Source organism: Orbicella franksi, chromosome 15 (genome assembly GCF_964199315.1).
Source record: "Orbicella franksi chromosome 15, jaOrbFran1.1, whole genome shotgun sequence".
NCBI classification, from domain to species: Eukaryota; Metazoa; Cnidaria; class Anthozoa; order Scleractinia; family Merulinidae; genus Orbicella; species Orbicella franksi.
In genome coordinates, this window is record NC_138159.1 from 20,081,752 (window position 1) to 20,104,057 (window position 22,306).

The 22,306-nt window shown below is 37.0% G+C and overlaps 1 protein-coding gene across 4 annotated transcripts in view; it reads right to left on the minus strand.

Moving 5' to 3' along the window:
- LOC145470307 (galanin receptor type 1-like) overlaps positions 1-22,306 on the minus strand; it is a 50,871-nt gene that overhangs the window by 23,088 nt on the left and 5,477 nt on the right. Inside the window, exons 2-3 of one of the 4 annotated variants that reach the window (XM_081454149.1) lie at positions 10,474-10,561; positions 715-844 (exon numbers count right to left, since the gene is read on the minus strand). The gene's annotated coding sequence lies outside the window, so the exon portion shown is untranslated. Of the gene's footprint in view, positions 1-714; positions 4,945-10,473; positions 10,564-22,306 lie in introns of those variants that run through there. The other 3 variants (XM_081454146.1, XM_081454147.1, XM_081454148.1) reach the window with 3 other exon arrangements.

Below are 22,306 nucleotides of genomic sequence, written 5' to 3' on the forward strand. Positions count from 1 at the left end.
GTCCTCAGTTGAGAAAAAAAATTTTAAAAAAATTTACAAAGGAACTTTATACAATTGATTTGCCATACAAAAATGGATTATTGAAGTGTAGATTGAGGTGAACATACATAAAATAATTAATATTTTAAGCTTGCTTCTCTTGAAATTAATGTCGCACGCTCAGCATTAAACAACAAAAACACATCACCTCGCAATGGAAGGATGCAACTAAAAATATACGATTATATCCCTTTTAGATGAAAAACCAAAGCGACAGAAGACACGGTCCTCTATTTGGACACACTGATAAATGATATAATTTGCGAAAATTAAGTATTCAGACTTAGGGAGAATGTATCGTGTTTCTTTTTAATAACGAAAAACCAATAAAGCCGCGCAGCAGGAGACATTTTACTGTCGAATCAACTGTTAAAGTTCCTAAATCAATCCTCTGACTCAAACACATTTTCGAAGGTAGATATCTCTATACTGCAAACATTAAACCAGGTTATTTAAAAAAGAAGACTTATAATTAATCAATAGGTTAACATCTTACAAACGCTTCGCAAATGGCAGAAGTTGATACATTTCGAAACATTTTAAGTGGGGAGTAAATATCACAATGAAATGGTGTTTCGTAAGTGGTCCCATATTACTGAAACAGATAAGTGTACCAGCAAACGAAGGTACTGGTTAACCATCATCACTAATGCAACTAACTCAGTATTAACTCACCAAAAACCTCACCGACTGTGCCAACTTCAAAGCTCGTCGAACAAATTACTGTTTTCTTTCGTGTCGCCGCTGATATTACTTGTGACAACACCAGGAATCCTGTGTGGAAATGATTGGTTGTTGCGTCCACCTATTAAACATCGAGAACACTTGAACTTGTCAAAGTCACATCAGGACAGCTTTAAAAACAAAAGGATGAATATCAGTTTCTACCAATGTATAAAAGTTGTCAGAAGGTGTCACGATGCTTTAGTTTCAAGGCTGTCAACTACTGGTTGTCCGATATTTTATTAACCAAGCCCTAGGCCCATTCTGGGAGAATATTGCCCTTGGTCGTGAAATTATCACACGACTTTACCCAGTATCATGAACTGTGTTGCAAGCATAACCTCGAAAAGTCGAAACCTCCAAGACATATTGTAACTGCTGAAAATCTAATAGGCTATTTAATCTTAAAAATTTGTAAACAAAGCAGGTGACCAAGGCCATATAAAGAGTTGTATGATGGATTAAATTTGCACATAGTGGCATTTCTGGTGCCAAATTGAAAAAAGTCTGGCAGACGTTTGCATATTTCTGTTGTGTCTCGGAAACTCGCCAAAAGGAAATTACAATTTGCTCTTTCTTCAATAATTCACTTCGTATCTTCATTTTGGGCAGGAGCGATGGTAATCAGGCAGATTTTTAACATTGTTCAGATTAAAATGTAGCAAAATCATTGAGATAATGATCGATAGTGTCCCTTATAGAAAAAATAAATTACAATATTTAGAGAAAAAGCCACATCAGCCTTAGTTGGTGTTCATGCAAGTCCTCTATCCTGGTCGAATTGGAATTTGGAGATGCTGGTTTTTGTGGAGATAGGAAAAAACCCTCGGAGCAAGACCAGAACTAACAACAAACTCAACCACACATGTGGCATCAGGTCGGAATCGAACTCGAGCCACATTGGTGGGAGGTGAGCGTTCTCGCGGCGCTGCGACATCCTTGCTCCCTCCGAAACAATGTGGCCCCCCTGATAAACACACAAAAAAACCTAGATGTGTATTCTTCTATGGGGATTGGGGGGGGGGGGGGGATTTTTGGTTTCTGTAGAATCCCAATTTTCCGGAAACGAAAATTGGTTTGAAAGCTCAAGTAGTTCGAGAAATCAAGGGTAAAGTACTGTAGGAAAAAACCGTTTGGTTCGAGTTGTCGTGAGTTTCGCAAAATCGGGATTCCTCTGTATTTACAGATCGTTTCAAACAATTTTCTCCCCCATCACTAACATTTTGTGGTTTATATCACCGACAACAATACCAACCTTGGATGCGTAATACGGAAAGTGATCTTGGTTAGTTAAAATACTTGTTGAAAAGTAAATAGCGATACCTACTCATGAGATATGTTTTTCTTGACTGATTTAAAAGACATCAACCATGGCACACTTTCCGTATACAACCTGAAATATCACATCCTAAATTTAAACCGTTTCCAGAAAAGTGTAATTTTGTAGAGCAAAACAATAAAGGAAGGGAAACAATATAGTGCAAATAAATCACAACCTGTCAAAATGGTAAATATTATTTTCACAAGAAACGATTTAATGACAAAAAAGATCGTTTTGGAAGTGTAAACTGAAAAATACATCCGAAATTTAAATGTTTCCATAGAGGCTGCTCCTACCTGCGTGGGACAAAAAGATCGGAACAGTGTGAAATATAGTACAAATAATTTGAATCACAAGGTGACCAAATTGTTTTTTTTTTTTTCTTTTACCAAATGTGAGTTATTGGTGTAAAGTACAAAATGTATTCGGCCTAGACTTTCTGGTGGTGGTAGACGTCAAAATTAGCAAGTTGTCTTTTTCATAATATTGCAGACAGACAAGTCGTTCCAAAACTGACGAGACAAAGAACTTGTCTAAACGTTATTCCATCCAGCTATCGTTCTAAGAATTGGAAACGGAGATGACTAAAATCTCACAATTTACTCGTGTTAGACTACCATCGACCCGCCTTTGTCAAACACTAGACCACCATATCGTTTTTTACCGAACGTTATAATTATGGAAGAAGAATTGCCCCGAAATTGCGAGACTTGTCAAATTAAGAAAACTCATTTATTTGACAAGGTTTAAATGAATACGGGGAGGCGCGGTGTCCTCATGGTTAGTGCGCTCGTCTCCCAATCGAGCGGTCCGGGTTCGAGCCCTGGCCGGGGACATTGTGTTGTGTTCTTGGGCAAGACACTTTACTCTCACAGTGCCTCTCTCCACCCAGGTGTATAAATGGGTACCGGCGAACTTAATGCTGGGGGTAGCCCTGCGATGGACTAGCATCCAATCCAGGGGGGAGTAGAAATACTCCTAGTCGCTTCATGCTACAGAAACCGGGATAAGCTCCGGCCTGATGGGCCACTTGGCTCGAATACAGACTTAACCTTAAATGAATACATGAAGTTGAATACCAAAAAATAGAACTGGGCAATTTTTCAAAAATCTCTCGTCAAAATTTGTCTACAAACTTCCTTGCCAGCAGAATTACTCATATCCGTAAAATTGTCTTTATAAGTTATCTTGTGAAGGACTGGAAAAAAGAAATTTATCAGAAGATTTATTTATTTATCAGAAGATTTATTGTTGAAAACCTGTTATAACCTGTTATGTTTTAACCGGCACGAGGACAAAAGTGTTTCGTACAGTAAATCTCCAGAAGTTAAAAGTTAGACATGGCAAATCTCCAAGAATGAATTGTGAAATATTTATTATTTTGACCGGGCTGTTATATGCATACGTGATTCGCGAAAATACGACCACGGACCAGAGAGCGGTTAAGAATGAATGTTTCGACAAACGGCAAACGAATGGTTTCCTGCTTGCCGTTTGTCCTTCAAAGTCTCTTTTATTGGGCCGCCCAATTCATGGTGAGCGTGAATCTAAAGCGGCTTTAGATTCACGCTCACCGCGAATCAACGGAGCTCAGCCTTTTTGACAGGTTTTCGGTTTCTCACGAGTTCCCTATAATTTACGTATAAGTCAGCGTGTTTTTCTTACCAACTGGCAAAATGGAATAAAACAGCATATCTTAAAATATACGATTGTTAATGTTTCACAACGATAAAACATGCAGTTCTTACTCACGTTTTCCCCGTGTTTTCCACGAACTTGAAACCTCACGACCTTACATTGAAAACGGCAAACGTAAAAACTAGTAGGAAAAATAGTCAAGTGGTCTGTGCACTTTTTGTGCCACGAGATTTGCTCATGTATAATTATCAGGACAGATCTCGGACATTGCGGTGCGAAAAAAAAAAAAAATTAACACCAAGCCAGGCCAGGAGCAGGCAAGTGCAAATGCCTCTTCCGAAGACCAGCTAAAGTTCGCGAATGGGTGAGTGTTCTCCTCGAGAACTTTCACTTCAAAATAACCGAAACCTTAGTTTGCCATGCCTTGCTGCACACAGGGACAACTAAACACCGCGAAATCCTCAGAAATAATAATATAAACAAAATAAATAATTTATAATCGAATATAAACAAATGTTCGTGCGATCCTCAGAGAAAATATAGACATTTTCGCGCTAATACCGAAAGTGTTATTCATAACCGAAAGAATTTATGTTGATGAGATTTTTATGTAGTGCAAGGGTGAAGACTTGGTGAAAAATTAGGCATGAATGGATGGAGAGAAGTTTTGGCACAACTTACGTCAAACCACGAATTTTATTCGAAAGATTTTCTAGACAATGATAGGTCTTCAAGTATTAGTATTTAACCCAAATCAAATATACATTGTTGTGATTTTTAAGACCGTTTGAAGATACTCGTTTAAACGCATGTTTAAATTTTGTCAGAAGAGATTTTCAAGAAGACATGATCGAATTTTACCCTTCTTTTTTACACAGTGCAAGATATCGACCTAATTTGATAAATTTATAGAAAAAAAAAGTATGGTAGAAAAATCTTGTAAGTAAGGTCTGATCCAGACGGGAGCCACTATATATTCTTTCCAGTAAATTAAACATCCTGTGCTTGAGACTTAGTAACAATAGTATTTCAGGCTACATGAATGAAAAAAGGGACATTAAAAAGTCATTTCTGTAGAATATGTTTTGTTTCACACCATATATGATAAAGCGATTCTGTTAAACATGTACCTGCTTCCTTCAGCATCTGTTACACTCCAAGAAATATGGCGTCAAATGTTTATCCAGAATATGCAATATTTACAGCTATGAATATAATAGCTTTCCAAGCCGAGACAGTCGAAGCTAACTAACGATCCAAAGTGAAACTCTACTGTACATACCAAAACTACTTCAGTGTAGGTTCTAAAACTTGACAAAATGTCGTTTCCATCGGTTAGCCGAAACAGACGTGCTTAGTAGAAATATTTTTTATGGATTTTGTTGTTTTGGGCGAATGCGGTTTTTTGGCGTGGGAAACTCGCATGTTTAAGGAACCACACCTGCTATTGTCTTGTATGCAATTTACAGACGACATGCCGAGTCTGTGCATAAATAAAGTGAAATGTTTTCATCACAACTGTCATTAAAGCCGGTAAAAACAGACTGAAACCGCGTTACTTCTAGCCTATTACATTTACTCATGCCGCGAGCGCTCCGCAGTTTTACTGAAATAATTTGGCGCCTGTCTGTCAAAACAGCAGTTAGTCGATTCTAGTAATTTTATATGATATCTGTTAAAACCTGATGGCTTCACAACAGATAAAGAAAGATATCTTGTTATGCCTTGCATACCTCAAGCCCGAGGCGAGTGAAAAAGTCGCACAATTTCGGCCAAGCGAATTTTTTTTGTTGTTTATTGTTTTGTTTTCTTTGTTTTTTCTCTATTTTTTTTTTATTGTTTTAAATCAAGAAGTCAGATAAAACTCTTTCTATCAAATTTACTGATCTCAAAAATCAATAAATCTTTCCTATAACCTCCACGGTTTTTCGATGTTCTGGAAGCAGTGTTTCGCCGGTTCTCCTGAGCTTTTTCAGATTGGTAGTTACTTTTTTTTTATTAGGACTCCTTGGCTTGCAAATCACCATGAAGTTTCACATGACGTCACAGCAGCCATATTGGTGTTCCAAAACAGTGGAACGGCGGCCATGTTGGTGTGCCAAACCAATCCTGTGAGAGTTGAACTCTTTTCTTATATAAACAGTTTCTTTTGTTGTAATAAATTTGCATGACTCCTCACCAAATGAGTGAAAACGCTCTACATTAAGCCCACAGGCTGCTTATTTTCATTTCAAGCGCGTGGGCTGAATTAGAGAGCGGTCAATTAGAAGAGCTGGGAGTGATCTCTTATTCACAGTCATTTATCAGTTTCCAATTTTGCTTGTTTGCAAAAATGTCCACAGGCGGATGAAATATATCAGTCCTGCTGTTTGTTTACTTATTTGTTTGTTTTGCTTGCATGTTTCTTATTGTTTAGTTGGTTTCCTTCTTTGTTTGTTTTGATCCATGTGATACTTTTCTGCCGAAACTTTGTTTTCGCAGAGTGCAATATTTTTGCCATTGCTAGTAACAGCTGATGCTTGGAACCAATGTCACAACACCTAAATTGCCTGCGTACTTGGCCGCGCCGTATTTTGCGAGCGAGGCTTGGTGTCAACCTTACTCTTTGAAAAACGTCCGCGATGTCGAACTAATCTGAAGTGAAAATTCCGTTCCGGAAATTTTCTTAGATGCCACAATATTACCAAGTCTTGAATCCAATGCATAACAAAAAATGAAACTAATAAAAACTTTGAACACAGCGCAACTCCTCTCACAGTGGCCCGGCTTTATCTCTGCCTCAGGATCGTTAAGCCCGTCCACACTACACCGGAGAAATTTGAAGACGTCGCTTTCAGTCAGAAAACGCATCAAATGTTTTCCGTCCACACTACGTCGGAGCAATTTGAAAAGTAACAATAACCGATTATTTTGAATTTGTTTTTGAGGATCGTGACCTCATCGTTTTCGAAAAGCTCTGTTAAATCAAAATGTTTTCCATCCACACGAAAACGAAAAGCCGGCATTTGCACATTCCTCCGGTTTGAAGAGCGTTTTCGAAAAGCTCTGTGACAGATTAGCGTGGACAGCAGGCTTAACCGTAGAGATAAAGCTGCGTTTTCAATTTTCTCCGGCGTAGTTTGGAAGGAGCCCTCAGACAATGTAACTCTATGGGGTTTTTCAAAAGGACCAAAGCCCACTTACATTTTTTGGCCTCAAACAGTTTATTTTTGTAAGTCATATCAATATATTTATAATTTTTTTTTCTGCTGACTTTCCGTGCATGTATTAAGATAAACAGGTTAAAATTATACACTTGTGGTGATCTCATTTGAAACGTACTTTGCCATAAATTCAGTTCACTCGGGCGAACACGAACAACGGAAGGGCGGGAAGAACATTAGCTTTAATGCACTTGTCCACTGTGCTAGGTGTTCATAAACAAAAGATGACAAATACGAAGAGAAAAAGCAATCATCAATCCAGTCACAAGTTTTTTTGCTCAGATGTGTTTGAAAATCTTTGATTTGAAAAATAATATATCGCAGTTCTTGTAGAAGTTCGTGATCTTCATAACAATAAACGACGCGACTGGGTCAAGCTGTCAGGAAAAAATAGTGAAGGTTTAGTGTATAAAGATGAACAAAAATTTTGGATCAACAGGATTCGAACCCACCACCCCCGTGGCGCCCAAGTTATGTAATTCCTGCGAAGATTATTTGTCTATTAAATTGTGTATTTTTCAGAGCTAAGGTTGTTAAATTTCATATGTAGAATCACAGATGCTTTCGTACAGTAAGTAAAGCATTTATTGAAATACGTTTTTCGTCCTGATTTTTAGATAAATTAATTCGATTCAGTTCAAATGGTTGTTTCCTTTCCGTACCACCAAAAAACACTATTAAACACACAGCGCTTTTGAATCGCGAATTGATTTGGCGCTATCATTTAGAATACAGACAATTTTTTTAAATCTTAAAACACCGCACATCACCAGCCATTTATCCGAGCCATGAACAGCTTTATCGGAAAATCCCATCCACTTACCTCTTTATCGAAGAAGCCTCTCTTAAAATAGCGTGTGTGGGCCCTTTTGCGTTTGCCACAAATTATGTTAAGCGAAAAAGACTGTTAAATGCATGCCACCAAAACCCGCGGCTAGCCCTTGTGCGGTGGGCTGTATTCCTTTAAACTAGAATTAGTATAAAAAATGTTTTGTCTCCCATTAGAAAGCAGCCAATTAGAAGTGTTCATTCTTGATTAAAATACTCTGCAGACGGAACTACTGCCCAACACTAAATATCAACACAAGATTTCAGTCCAAAATATACATTTAGCGCAGAGTATATGAATAGTAGACTTAATTACTGTCTTCTGAAAATATTAAAGGCAAAATACCTGTTTTTCTTTGATTTCTGTTTCATTTGTAGTTCGTCTACATAGATTATGTCGGTAAATACGTTATCTGATTTCTACCACCGAAACTTCAAACTAGCAACAACACCGAAGCGAATTCGAACTTGCTTCGAAATAAATGGATTTCGAGAAGCTGTTCCACGAAAAAGCATTTAACTACAAAAACCCTCTAGGGTGTTATTTAAGGAAAAAAATGTATATATTTTAATGATAAAGTAACATCTACATTTAAAATTAAATGGTATCACCCCCGCCAATAAAACGCAAAAAAATTGTAACCTAAGAAACACCCATTTTCATTCAATGAACAAAACAGCAATGTGTTTACTTCGTTATGGATCAGCGCTTGACAGTTGAATTAACGACCCTGGATGCTTTATCCGATATCAGTTGACACGTTAAAAGCAATGCAAAGAGCTTTTAGTGCAACGTTCGGCAAAATATATAAAAAATGGACTTTCTCCAAGCAGGGGAGCTCTATCGTGCGTTCATCAGCAATTTTGCAGTCAGTTAAGAACCTGGGCTCTTCAACGAATTCCAAGAGTGAAAACTTCCCAAGATATTCCGCAAGATTGCTTAAACGAGCTGCAACACGCTGGGCAATTGCTAAATAACTAGCCGAGCCCATTTAGAATTGTTTGGAGTGGCTCAAGGCACTCAAGTTATATTTCATATGTGTTTATTTCCGTTTTTACCCTCGTTCTCTTACTGGGTGCGTCATTTTTTTTTTTATGAAAACTGATCATTCTATCACCAGTTTTTCTCTCCAACGAGTTGGCAATTAGAGATCAGTTACGCGATGCCTAGTCAGTAAAAGCAATCACCCAATTTCCTCCAAAACAACAAAAAAGAAATAGCGGGTACGCATGCACAGGTTTTTGTTATCTTTTCATCAGTCATTGAATAAACACACTTAACCGCAAGGGAATTGTCACGTCTCGCCCCCAAACCGGCTACATGTTTTCTGTCAATTTAACAGAATCAAATCAAATTCTGAATCGTTTTAAGTTTCATGAATCTTGAAACCCTTTTCGCTAGTTTAACTTTCGCTGTGTTAGGATTTTATTTCTCATATTCCTGTCATTGTGATCAATAATTTTAAGGTTGTTTTCAATCTAAACCTCAGGTGATGTGATATCGTGCAAACGCACCCAAAATAATATTGTGCGCTCAGCCCCAAAGGAAATTGCAAATACATTAACTAGAGATGAGATTGACAATTCTCCAATCATCTCGAGAGAAGAACATCTGATTTTACTCCGAAACTAACTCAAAAACGTCTCTATTTTTCATGCCAATTTTCTGCTGTATTGATAACAAAAATTGCATCGTATCGCCTGAACAAAATTTGGGCAAAAATATATTTAAGAAGGAATCCACCAGACGTTGAATAACAAGTGGACAAAAACTTTGTACCGAGATTATTTGCATCGTTTTGCAAACTTCAGTACGACTGTTTTAAATATCTTCGCAAAAAAAGAATCATTTCTAACGACACCAAATGTCAAAAAGGAATTTTGAAGTTCATAAGAAACACTGCAAAGTATTGGTGAAATGAAAATGATGACCAAATTTTACCAGTGATTGCACAATTTCTCTGAACTTTGAAATTTACTTTATCGAGTTCCCATGAGAAATTGTTCTCAATGTTATTTCGGGTAATTAGAAAACTGGAACAGTTTTCAGATTAAATTCCGTAAAACAATGGTTATTTGAAGTTAAAAAATATAGCTGGTTTTAATAGACTTTAAGGAAGAATTTCCAACAACGTTTTAAATGTAGCTATCAAACACGTTGACGCGCTTGGTAAATTTTCAATCCAAGACTTGAAATGTGTTGCAATTCTTTTTTATGATTTTAGCAAATATCCTAGCTTTTCAGCTCAGGTTGAAAACTTTCTATATTTTCCCCCTGTCTTCTTGACAGAATATCGAAATATCAGAGAGAGAGCTATTAAAAAACAAAAAACAAAAACAAACAAAAAGGGAGAGAGAGAGAGAGAGCTTGATTGCTGATCATTCCTTAAAAGACATTCACGAGCAAGCACATTTGAAATTTGGGCTGGTTTTACCTGGCAAAATCTGATAAATGTTTGGTGGACGCTTCAAGAAAATCGCAGACATATTTGGCGCATTGACCTCACGCTGAATCTTTTAGCAGACAAAGCTCTCCAAACACTTACTACGAATTTGAACTCAATCATCTTTAAGTCGCAGTCTAAGCTTGCCGTAGTGGTAACTTTAAAGTAATAACTAAATATAGCTGGGATTTGATGTATTTGGAACAATTATATGAAAGATAACCCTACAGTGCTTGAGATATAATCACAACTTATTTTTGCCAACGTATTGTCTTACCTTGCTTGATGTTTCTTCTTATGATACAGGTTTCTCTTGTCTGCAGATACACTGATCTACCGGCAAAAGCAGTAACTGTATTTATGGCCTGCTAGAAGAAAATTTAAATATAAGATCCTTCAATTAACCTAAAATTTAGGTACTTTATTTTTTGTTAAGTTCTAGTTTGAACTTGATTAAATGACATAAATATGTCACGATAGAAAATTTCAATAAATATCCTGCGAATGAAAGTAGCCTATTGATAGCTAATTTTAATTTTAATTCAATTGAACATGATGGATTATGCCACAGAAGATTTAACTATTATTCTAAAAGGTTATCTTAATTAAATGTGATTTGTGTTTAGATTTCGATATTTTAGGGCGTAACTTCTAAATCATTGAGTGAACCACTGAAAGCCTCCCCCGTGGTGAGATAATTGTTTGTAACAAAAGATGTAGAAAGTTCTTTGATTTATTTAAATAAAGAAAGTAACTGAAGTAGAGTACGGGCTGAAATTGGATGATTTATCAACACTTTTACAACTATATAATTTTGTATTTTTTATCATTGTTTGTCAAAGAAGCTGTAGAAAGTTTCTTGATTTAGAAGCTAACACAAAGCACAAGCCGAAACTGAATATCAACACTTTTGCTACCGTATAATTTGGTATTTTTGATCTTCGCTTGTTTGCGGTTTTAAAGTGAGTTGTAAGAGCTACGGTTTGCACAGAAAATTTGAAGGTTGTACAGAATGAGACTATGCAAAAGATACGAAGCGATATGAAGAAAACCGCAGCTTCGTTTAATATAGAATAAGTGAAACGATTTTAAAGAACCCTTTAAATTAACTGTTTTTGATCCATTAACCTCTTATTTAAGAGAAAAAATAGTCACAAAACGAGGTTTGGCGGAAGTGAAGGCACCTGGCCAATCAATTAAATGTGAAGTATTTTCATAACTAAAGTTCAAAGACGGGGATATAGTGATCTATATAAAAACCTTTATTTTACCTGTCAACTTCAACGTCACGAAGGCAAACGTCAGAGTTTCCATTTGCCATTAAAAGTATTAAAAATAGCGCTTAATGTAGCTACGCCTCAGTTTCCACATGTTAAAAAGTTCAGCCTAATTCTTTTAAGTTCGTCATTTGCAATCCGTTTAAATCTTCTCCATCCTTAACCATGCCATCCTTGTTCTTTTATGGATTTTTATCATCCTTTTGGTGTTTTTCTATCCTAGTTAACTACTATTTTCGGGTTACCTTCAATTTAAAGGTAATTTTGCACCTGGCCAAAACTTGATAACTCAAAATATTGTGAGTTTGGCCTGAGCTTCTTTAAATAAGAGGTCAATAACTACCGTAATAGAACGTTGACGGCAGTAATAAACAATTGGGCGAACTATCTTAAAATAAAAATACAAATTGCAGTTAGAAAATTGGAGTAATGGAAAGCTAAATGTTGAGCTAAATGACAGTTCATCTCTGTCAGTTTTTTCCAAAAAGCAAATAGGTTTTCTTCAAAAGTTGAAAGTTATATTTGCTCAAAATACACATCTCATATTTTTCATTAAGACTGTCGAATGGCTAGATATTACATATGTCAGTATATATATTAAACTAAGATCTTTATATAATGCACATATGTCAAGTTTGTCACGAATATTCTATAGCAGATCTCGCCTCCCAAGGTAAAAAGTCATTCCACTTTTTGAATAGGCTACTTCCGAGTTACCTTGTGCTTCTGTTTCAAAACGTTTCCTCGTGTAAAACCTTTCACATGATGAAAAAGTCGAGTTTGATCTGCATGAAAATGAACCTGTAGGGGAAACACATTTTCATATGAATGGTTTGGCACGAAGACTCGTTTTGAAACAGAGGCAAAAAGCAACGCGGAAGTGGCCCTTTGATTTTTGACCAGATCTTTGGGGTTCACCAACCTTGATAGCTGGAAGTAAAAGAAAGCGTCTAGTAAACATAATTTCTTTTTTTTTTTTCTTCTAAAAGCCAGTGATAAGTCATAGAACATTTTAATTTTCTTTGTGCAAGAGTTGTCGCTATACTTGATGTCTGTGTAACACCTGTCGACTTAACATTGAAACGCATTTGCCGTATATGCAAATATCCTCCGGCTTTTTCCCGTTATATCAGCTATTTCACTGTGAGAAATACTGATATGTATCATAGATGGGAAATAACAAATAGTACTGATTCTCGACACTCAGGTAGTGGCTGCAATAACTAAACATAAAACCCAGTGGCTAATTATAAGGACACAAAATAACCGCTTTCAGAGCCAGCTAAGGCACAGGATCGAGGCGAAACTTGAAATTATTATATTGTTAACAATAAGTCTTGATTACAAAAAAAGAAACAGCTTGACATAAAAGTTAGTGTGAAGGGAAAACAAAATGTTCTGCTCTAAACGGACATCGATGTACCTGTTGTAGAACGTTTGCCACTTCCTTCCACCCCCTCCCCTCATTGACGCAGAAAGGTATAGGTTCCCCCTCTGATCGCGCTGTAAAGCCTTTGTCCCAAACATTTTTTTTTAAACTTCCACACCCTTTCACGAATGCACGAGATGTTTTGCCTGTTTGAATGAATCGAGATGTATTTCGATGGAGCCAAACCTGGCTTACAAATCGTTAAAGGAGCTCAGTCACGGTATTTTGAGTTATTTTGGCCGCGTACAAAATTACCTTTAAATTGAAGGAAATTAAACCTGAAAATAGTAGTTTACAAAGATAGAAAAGCACCAAAGAAATAATAATGAGGAATTGGTTCATGCTTAGCGTGCATATATCGAGTTATGATGCACACGGGAAGTTTGGAGAGCACAATAGACTATTTTACAGTTGTCTGCTCAGTGACCTGACCTTTGTATGGCAGTGAGGTTAGAGTTGACCTTGTTTTGATACAGACCTCACTGCTTTTGTCATGTAAATACACCTGTAGTTAGCATCAGAACAACTTGTTTTACACAACAAAAGCAGTGAGGTCTGTATCAAAACAAGGTCAACTCTAGTCTCGCTGCCATACAAAGGCCAGGTCACTGAGCAGACAACTGTAAAATGGTCTATTAACAGAAGCGTAAGAGTTGCTCGAGTTGATAGCCGAGCGCAACTCTAGCTTCTTGAGTGCTCTCCAAACTTTCCAAGTGCATCCATAACTCGCTATAAGCACAGCTAAAAGCATGAACCAATTCTTTTATAACGTGGCGACAACAGCTTGGGCGCTAAAACATGTTTTATTTGTGATTGACTACAAAGTTTTCACAGTGCACGGTGAAGGAACACAAAGGTCATTAGGATCCTAACACGCCACAATAAGTTGAGCAACGGTTGAACGAAAACACTTAACCTGGTTTTCTAAAATTGTCAACGGAAAATTCGCTTCTTCGAATTAATAATTATAATGAAACTGTAGGCAAGCAAATTAAAAAATACTAGGTGAAAATGTAGACAAACAAAATCAAAATACTCAGGTTTAAGTAAACATCTTAGCTTGCCGAAAAGTCAAAGGCTCGAAGTAGAGTTTGGATTGTTCAGAATAATCTTCACTTTGCCGAAACTTAAATAAAAGGAACTTGCACTAAACTCGACGGAAATTTAGCAGCTAAACTGAAACTGCACACGTCATCTTGTATATGTTATAATAAACCATAAAGGAACAAGGATGGCTAAGAATGAAGAAGATTATCATGGATTACAAACGAAGACCTTGCAACATTTAGGGTAAACTTTTCAAGATGCACAGAATGTTATGCAGCTGCTTTAAACAATTCCACATGAAAAAAATGATTTCGAGAGCTTCGACAGTATTGACCGCCGCCACAAGTTTGGAATTTTATTTTTGGGGACTTGTCAGACAAAAATTAAGCTGAGACACGACCTGTAGTAATATTAGGAAATCTTCATACACTTATCGAAAGACTATCCCGACTGAAAGGGAATAGTTTGTTTGCGTACGCCAATTTAATGGCCGATTGGTCTGTCAAACAAGCCGTGGCCAGCTTAAAATTTATAAAAACTTGCTCCAAATTTGTAAGGGAGTAACAACGACATGCAGTAATTGTGCGTGTAACGTAACTTTGCACATAAACAAAACTTTGTTTTGGTTAATTAACATTACGGACGAAAATTATCTTTCCAAAGAAAACAGTTTTTGAGAAGTCAATTCCAAATCGATTGTGGGTTGGGAACAACCGTGCGCGCATAATAACAAAAACAATGAAATATTATTCATTGCATGAATACATATATGTTTGAAAAGTAAAGAATAAATTAATGAAGATTTGTTTCGACAATGTGATAAATTTTAGACAAAGAAATTTGCTTACTTCTGAAAGATCTCGATGCAAACGACATCACCACTGGCAGAAAGACAAAGCGGACTGCTACCCGATGTTTTATGCACAAAAGACAAAACTTAGATTATTTCCTTGCCAAGGACGTGTCTGATCAACAAAACCAGATGCCTACTTAGGATTCAGCTGACGTTTTTATTATTATTATTATTATTACTATGATTTCTTTTCGTGTATTCTTACTAGCGTATGCTTGCTGATACCTCTTGACGTAATTGTTAAAGTAAATGTCACGAAACGGAACTTGCGGGCGTCAAATTTTGAAGTATTATCTTGATGAGTAACATGCCTAAAAAGGTTAGCAATCTCCCTTAGTAACCAAATGATGCTATCGTTTTATCTTTTTTCTTGTAATTTGGAAAGGCCATACTTCCTTATCTTAACTTTTTCTCGGTTTGCCTTTGAGTTAACTGAAACAAATAGGACATCTATGGATCCTTCATTCCTCTCCCCTTGGCGTTCGTGGCAGGCACTTTAACGACTTTAGCAGTCAAAGCCGCCATATTGGTTATATAGTTATATTCGGATAGAAAAGAGTAAGTTTCTTTAAATATCCATCAGCAGAAAAAGTAAGTCAAAATCATTTATGTCTGATGCGAGTACGGATTTCGTTTTAGGTTATACTTTGAAAATATAATTAGGTTTATAACACGTGCGTCTTATTTACTTTCTAATGAGCCAACGTGAAGTAAATACCAAAAAATGCGAAAGTGCTTATAAACTCTTGCTCTTGGACCATCGTAACTTGGTTAAGGATATAACACAAACAGGGGTGATAATCTTATATGAGTGTGAATGTGAATGTACATCTTGTGATGGTTTGAATTATAAAGTCGAGAAGAGTTCTCGAAAAGGAAAGGGTTTACACTTCGCCACTCGCACGTGCACCACTAAAATGTTTTGTCCGATCAAATGCAAGCAGCGCTCTCTACGTCATCAAGTCACATACGTGGTGGTGTGCTATGGTTCGTGCTACGAATTGTAAACATAAGTCACGCATCTGCATCTGAACTTTTGCACGCGTCACAGCAAACTATTATTCTATTAAATTATTCTGTCTGGCTACTTCTAGGAGAAATAGATTAGATAATAGTTTAGATAAGGGAGTGATTTCAAGGTTGAAAATTCGGCAGCTGCGTTTTATTCGGTGTCGCAGAACTCATGTTTTAGGCTGAAAAAACAGACAATGGCATTATGTTGGTACTGCTCTAGTTCATTCCAAATGTATTCAGCATGGTGCTGGCCATACGGTTAAATGTTTAGGCTGGCCTTGTGCAACCATATTTATTTTTTGCTTTTCGAGACACCAATCGTGACACTTTGTCTCCTTGCGCCCCGAAACGCGTTATGTGACAGCCCGTGTTTTGGGCCGGGCGCAAGTGAGTTAAAAGTACGGAACTTGATATAGTGAACGGGTCATTTTGCAACTTAAGTGCGTTGGCTCTTGGGCTGGAGTTACATATCTTTGCTACACAGTGCTGACGAGTCCCAATAAGGACGGAACAGCTGAACACTGTTGCGATCTTGCTTTATAGGTTCTTGTCATGTTAGTGTCTCGAAACGTCTTTCACGTAGTATCAGCCTTGCAGTCTATTGTTTGTCTTTATTAGACAGGTACACTCCGCGTTATTGTCACGTGATGCCAACATTGGTTCCAAGCTGTGTTTCAGTGAAGCTCCATTGGCTCAAAGTGTCTTTTTATTTTTGCGACAAAAGGGAGAAAAATATTGAAACCTCTCTCCTGGAGCTTCACAAGACGCCGAATCCGATGCAGACGAACAAAACCTATAGTTTTTGAATAATCGGTTTTCTGATGAGGTTGATATTGGCGCTATTTTGCAATCAATTTTTATTTCTTGCTGATAACATCTAAAATGTTAAAAGATAAAAAGCAAAGTAGCATCTTACGAACTTGATCAAGCACTCATTGAAATTACGGCTGGCCAAAAAGGAATTTAAATTCAATTTATTCGCCGAGCAATCCATAAATGAATGAATAGTTCAATGAATTTTACTAAAATCATTATTTTCTTTAAATACATGTAAATAATATTTTAATCTTGGAATCTAAGAAAGCTTTCCTTTTTGCCTCAGGCTTACTGAGTCGTAGCCACAGCGGGATTGAAGTTACTTATCTAAAGAAATCCATACACATTACTTAAAGAAAAGAAAAGAAAACCATCATACGCAAACTTATTTTTTAAATGCTGTTTTCACGATAAGTTTCGGACAAAGAACATTACTGGCCTGAAATTTTGGCAACACGATTCTTACTCCATTCTTAATCCTCTATAAAGATTTTTGTTGTTGTTAACGGTTGTCATTGCCACAACGGGATTGAAGTTTCTTATCTTTAGAAATTCACATGCATTAATAAAGGAAACGAAAACAAAACCATCATTCCAAAGTGGCCTTTTAAACATTACTTTCTCGATAAGTTTGTTGACAAAGAACCATACCGACCTGAAATTTGGGCACTGCATGATTCTTACTCAACCTTCATGGATCATGTCAAAGGAAGGTTTTTCTCGATGTCAATACAGACGGAATTTGACAATAAAGTTCAACTCAGTCTAACTCGAGAAGGCATCTATAAAGAAATCACCCGTTGTGGACTGTTATCACTTTGACCGTCAAAGTTTGCCGGCGAGTGCAGAACATCTTTTTCCAAATAGCACTTTCGTTGAACATGTTTTTCTCATCAATGCTTCATCAATACTTCATAAAATAGTCGATTTAGGTTGATTAACAGATGATGCTGGGCAAAATAACAGGGCTGAGAGATCTCTTTTTGCAGCCGAGATTAGTATTTAAGAAATTTGTGGTGGGTGTATGATTTTCAAACCGTCTTCTGTTCAGTCAGTGTCACAGTTCTGTGTCGCGGATACGCACCTGATTAATTATAATAAATAGGAAAGCTAGTCCATCTGGGCCCAATTTGCCCGCAAAACATCTCCAGCAAACTATGACTTACGCGAAGGAAAGCGTGTTCCGTTTTTAGTTTAACATATTTGTTTGAAGAGTAGATGCGCTTTCCAAGTGTTAAAACTCGCGCACTGAACGCAATGAATTACGAACTCAGTCAAAGTTGATAGGCATTAGTATCGTCACACGAAGAAGTTAGTACCTGATCAAGACGAAGAAGTGCCTCGAAAAGAACTGGAAGCAACAGACATCGGCTGAACAATGCTGCTGTGAAGACACAGCGAGACAAAATGGCTATTATAAGAGAGTACAGAATATCGAACATTCTTGTTTGGGTCGCCGACACTGATAAATCTGAAGCTACTAAACATAAGCAGCGGAAAACGAAACACACTGAAGAGATGTGTTAAATAATCTTGAGTATTACACCGTCGAAAATTGTTGCTGGAAAGTCTAAACGATTACAAAATGTATAAAACCCAGGGTTTCCTACGTTCATTTGAAAAAAAAGTGTAGCTTTCATTTAATGGCTTTCAACCCCCTTGGCTCAACAACTGAATATCAGTTTCACTCTGAATTACAAATTATTAAATATTTTTAACTAATCACACGTTCATTTCTTAACATTCATGTGTCAACACTTGCCTATTGATGACGCTTTTAGTTGATCAACGTGGCTGTCGGAAAAGGCCGCAACTGACCGGCTGAATTCTAATTTCCCAACCTTAAATATGGCGTAAACCGTACGAGTTAGTCTACATATACCTCTATAAGCCAGCAAACGTTGAGCTGAATTGTAAAATGAACCATGAATAGCAAACTGACTTCATATATTGCCACGGTACGTGTTGTCTCTCTGACATGAGACAGCTGGCAAAGACCGATCAAAATCGACCACTTGTACTGGACTAAAACAGTTACTTCAAACACGCTCTTCTTCAGACCTGTATTATAGGAGATCAATTGAATTGGATTATCACTCGAAACTCGAATGGAAACCTTTTAACCTCTTCACGATACAAGGAACTGATTAAATTTAAAGGAGCACAAAGCTTACCTTACCGTTCAGCTAAACGTCTCGCGTTTTGTTTTGTAATTTCCCTTCAGGCTGTATCAAAAGTCTGCTTTGCATACGCCATCCCCCGATGAGAGCCTCTGACCGAATTATGGGCAAAAACAAAGCTCTGGACGGTCTGGACGTGACCTCTCTTCAAAGTTTCCTGCGGCAGAGCAATTTTCATGCTCTCACGTATTGAGTTTCAGTTCAGAAGTCTGAACCTTTTATGAGGGCACATTGACTTGAAATACCATTAGAATTACGGGAATTAATTTTCACTTAAGTTCTAGTCAGCCACGAATGAGGAAAACTAGACAAAGCGCTCTTTTGAATTGAACTGAATTATTTGCCTGTTGTAATTGGCATAAGTGATTATGGATTTATTGTAGGTTTTGAAGAAAAACAAACACGATTCTGTTTTTCTTTTCTTTTTCTGTTTTTCTTTTCTTTTTTTTTCTTTATCCTGTTGTTTATGGAATTCCTCTGATAAGTACAAATCGCGTAGAAACAAGTTGAACGTGCCGGCAAAACACGTTAGCTAGGTCTTTTTTTTCAGTTCTTTGTTGCCAAGTAATAGAATCATTGGAAATTAAAAACGATAAGTCGGGGCATTTCACGATGCGGGAAACTGTTCACACATTGATGTCATTATCATACAATACAATATTATCTATACCATCCCTTTCTCTTTATCAAGAATAAATAATGTTGACAGGTAATTGAATAATGAATGCAGATTCAAAAATAGAACTCAGAGAGGGGGAGGGGGTACTCCGCTAAGTTTTACACGGTAGCGATCCGCCCCAAGGTCCAAATCCTAACCATTTTATTTACCATTTTGACCGGGGAGGTAATCCTATAATACAGTATCTAGCCTTCCATAGCAAATGGAACCCCTTTCACATAGCTTCAGTAAGCTTTCACGGAGCCTATGCCTATAGCTGGTTTTCACATAACGTCACCAAAATTCAAAGTACAAAACTATTGATCTTTCTGAGATTTTACTTAAATGATGTATAAGAGCAGCTGAAAACTAATAGTCATACAAATTTTCACTCCGAATGGGTTCTTGGTTTTGTGATACACTAAGCTTGAATTTCTAAGCTTTTGCGTGACGCGGCATTTACATGACGGCCTAGAGAGCTGTCATGATGGTTAAAAAAGTGACTTATTTCAGGGAACTTGGCTATCTGAACAGTTCATGTCTTAGAAAAAGTATTATTTTAACGTTTTAGAGTTCCTCGAGGGATAAATTCACGCTTTTGTAGCAAAACTCAGTGACAGATGTTTCTCTTGGTTTCCGGCCGCCATGTTGGTGCCCATACGGATGGGCACCAACATGGCGTCTCCATACAAATCTCTATAAATTTGGGTAAAAAATTTCTCCGCATATCTCGCATAAGAAAAATTGCAGTGACCAGAATTTTGGCGAGAGTCTTTGCATATTCACCTTCTTTCATTTCCCAGATTCTGGACTTTATCTATTGACCGGTTTTGATTTTTATTTTGATCTATTTTGAATTGCGTGACACTGAAAACCAGCAATAAAGGTTCCTGCAGAAATATTTCTATTCAGAACAGAAAAAGGCCCTCCAGAACAAAATGTACCCTCAAAAATCCCGTGAAAAGGTCTTTATACCCACCAGGACTGCAGAAACTTAACTGTATTTGCAGATAATTTGAAAGGCCCTTTTCTATACTTTAACTCTTGAAACCCTAAGCTACCCTTGACTCTACCAGAAAAAGAATCCCTCCCGGTTGGGGTCTCCCTGGATAGTCATTATAGAGAGTCCCCCCCGTACAAAACTTAAACAATCGTGGATAATAAGACCTCCTTAAAACAGCTCTTTCCTTCCTGATACTGTCACCGAAAAATTCAGGAGAATCCAAGCAAGGTATTCTTTAAATTTCTTGGTGGGGTGCGTCGCTTGGATTCTCAATCCCTCAAGTTATGCCAGGCCATGTTCAGCTTCGTTTTGCATGCATTTTATTAAACAATGCTATTTACCAAACAAATCTCAATTTCCTGTTGCCATTAAAGTTGAACTCGATAACAGCGCCGTAAACATCTAACGCTTTTTGAGACCTTTCAAGAAATAGCTAAGGATCTCGATCATTTTTGTTTTGTTTTGTTTTTGTTTTTTTTAAATTTTTATTTGAATATACACATTTGATAATGAATATTAAAAGCATAAAACTACGACATTTCGAAGTCATCTTGACTCCATTATCAAGTAGAGTCAAGATGGCTTCGGAACGTCGCAGTTTTATTCTTTTAATATTCATTATCAAATGTATTTCGAAAAGTAAAGTTCTTTTATAAATATACACATTATTTAGAAAACCAACATTACTTACAATATCAACATTGCTGACAATACTTTCATTTCTTACAATACGAACGATACTTTCAAAACTATTACTACGTACAATAGTGGCAAAACTTACAGCACTAATTTTACTTACACTACTAAGACTTCATAGTAACATTAAAATAAGGTGATGATGTGCGCTTTATAATGTCAAAGTGGACTGACTAATTTTCACCATTGCCATTGTGATTTTCACACTCTTCAGATCTCGAGTCAAGTTGATAACCTGGGGGAATGATCTTTGCCAATGCATATAAACTTGTAATTTCTAAATATATGTTCTCTTTTTTCCCTTCTTTGACGAGCGTTGTCGAGCCAGTTAAATTTGTGAGAAATGGTTTGTTTTTTTCACTCAACAATTTGTCAATTTTGTGTTTGCTATCAATACAATCTCTGGGAAATCAGCGATCTTTCAACGCTTATTTTCCAAGCCCTAAAGCAAGACTGTTTGTCTTTTAGTATCAGGTATCTCACACCACTTAGGGGCACGGATGAGAAAAACATATTTACTAACTTTGCTTTCCGCATAAACTATAAAAGAATAGACGAGCAATGTCGTATAGTCTATTTTGCAAACGCAAATAGCTGACAAATGCCAGTCTCCTATTCAATCAGCATTCAATCCTATTTTGGTTTAAATAATCCGACCGGTTTAATCTTTGTTTTCCTTGCCACAAGAATCTACTTTGCCATTATCATTGCAAATATTTAAGTGGCCGAAGCAGTGGTCCGACAGACATCTGATCGTTTTGCCACAATTATTTTACTTATGCTGTAGTCTATCAATATCGGTTTGGTTACAAGCATGCACATAAACATTGTGAACTAATACCGTTCCACAAAATGTTCATTGTTAGCTATTGTTCATTGCATCGAATGCTTCGTTATGAAAGTAATTTTTAAATCACAAAAATTATCAAAAATTTCTCCTACTACCCGTGTGTCTTCTTTGGAACCTCTCCAACATAATGCCTGTCTATCTCAATGACTCCATAAAAACTCTGAAGACCTAGATATTTAGGTCCGGTAAACGGTAAATGCGAGACTTCGCGAGAAGGCGAGATAAGCGTTTTTCTTTGCGAGCCCGAGACATTTTGACTAGCTTTTTTAATTGCGAGACTGAGCCAG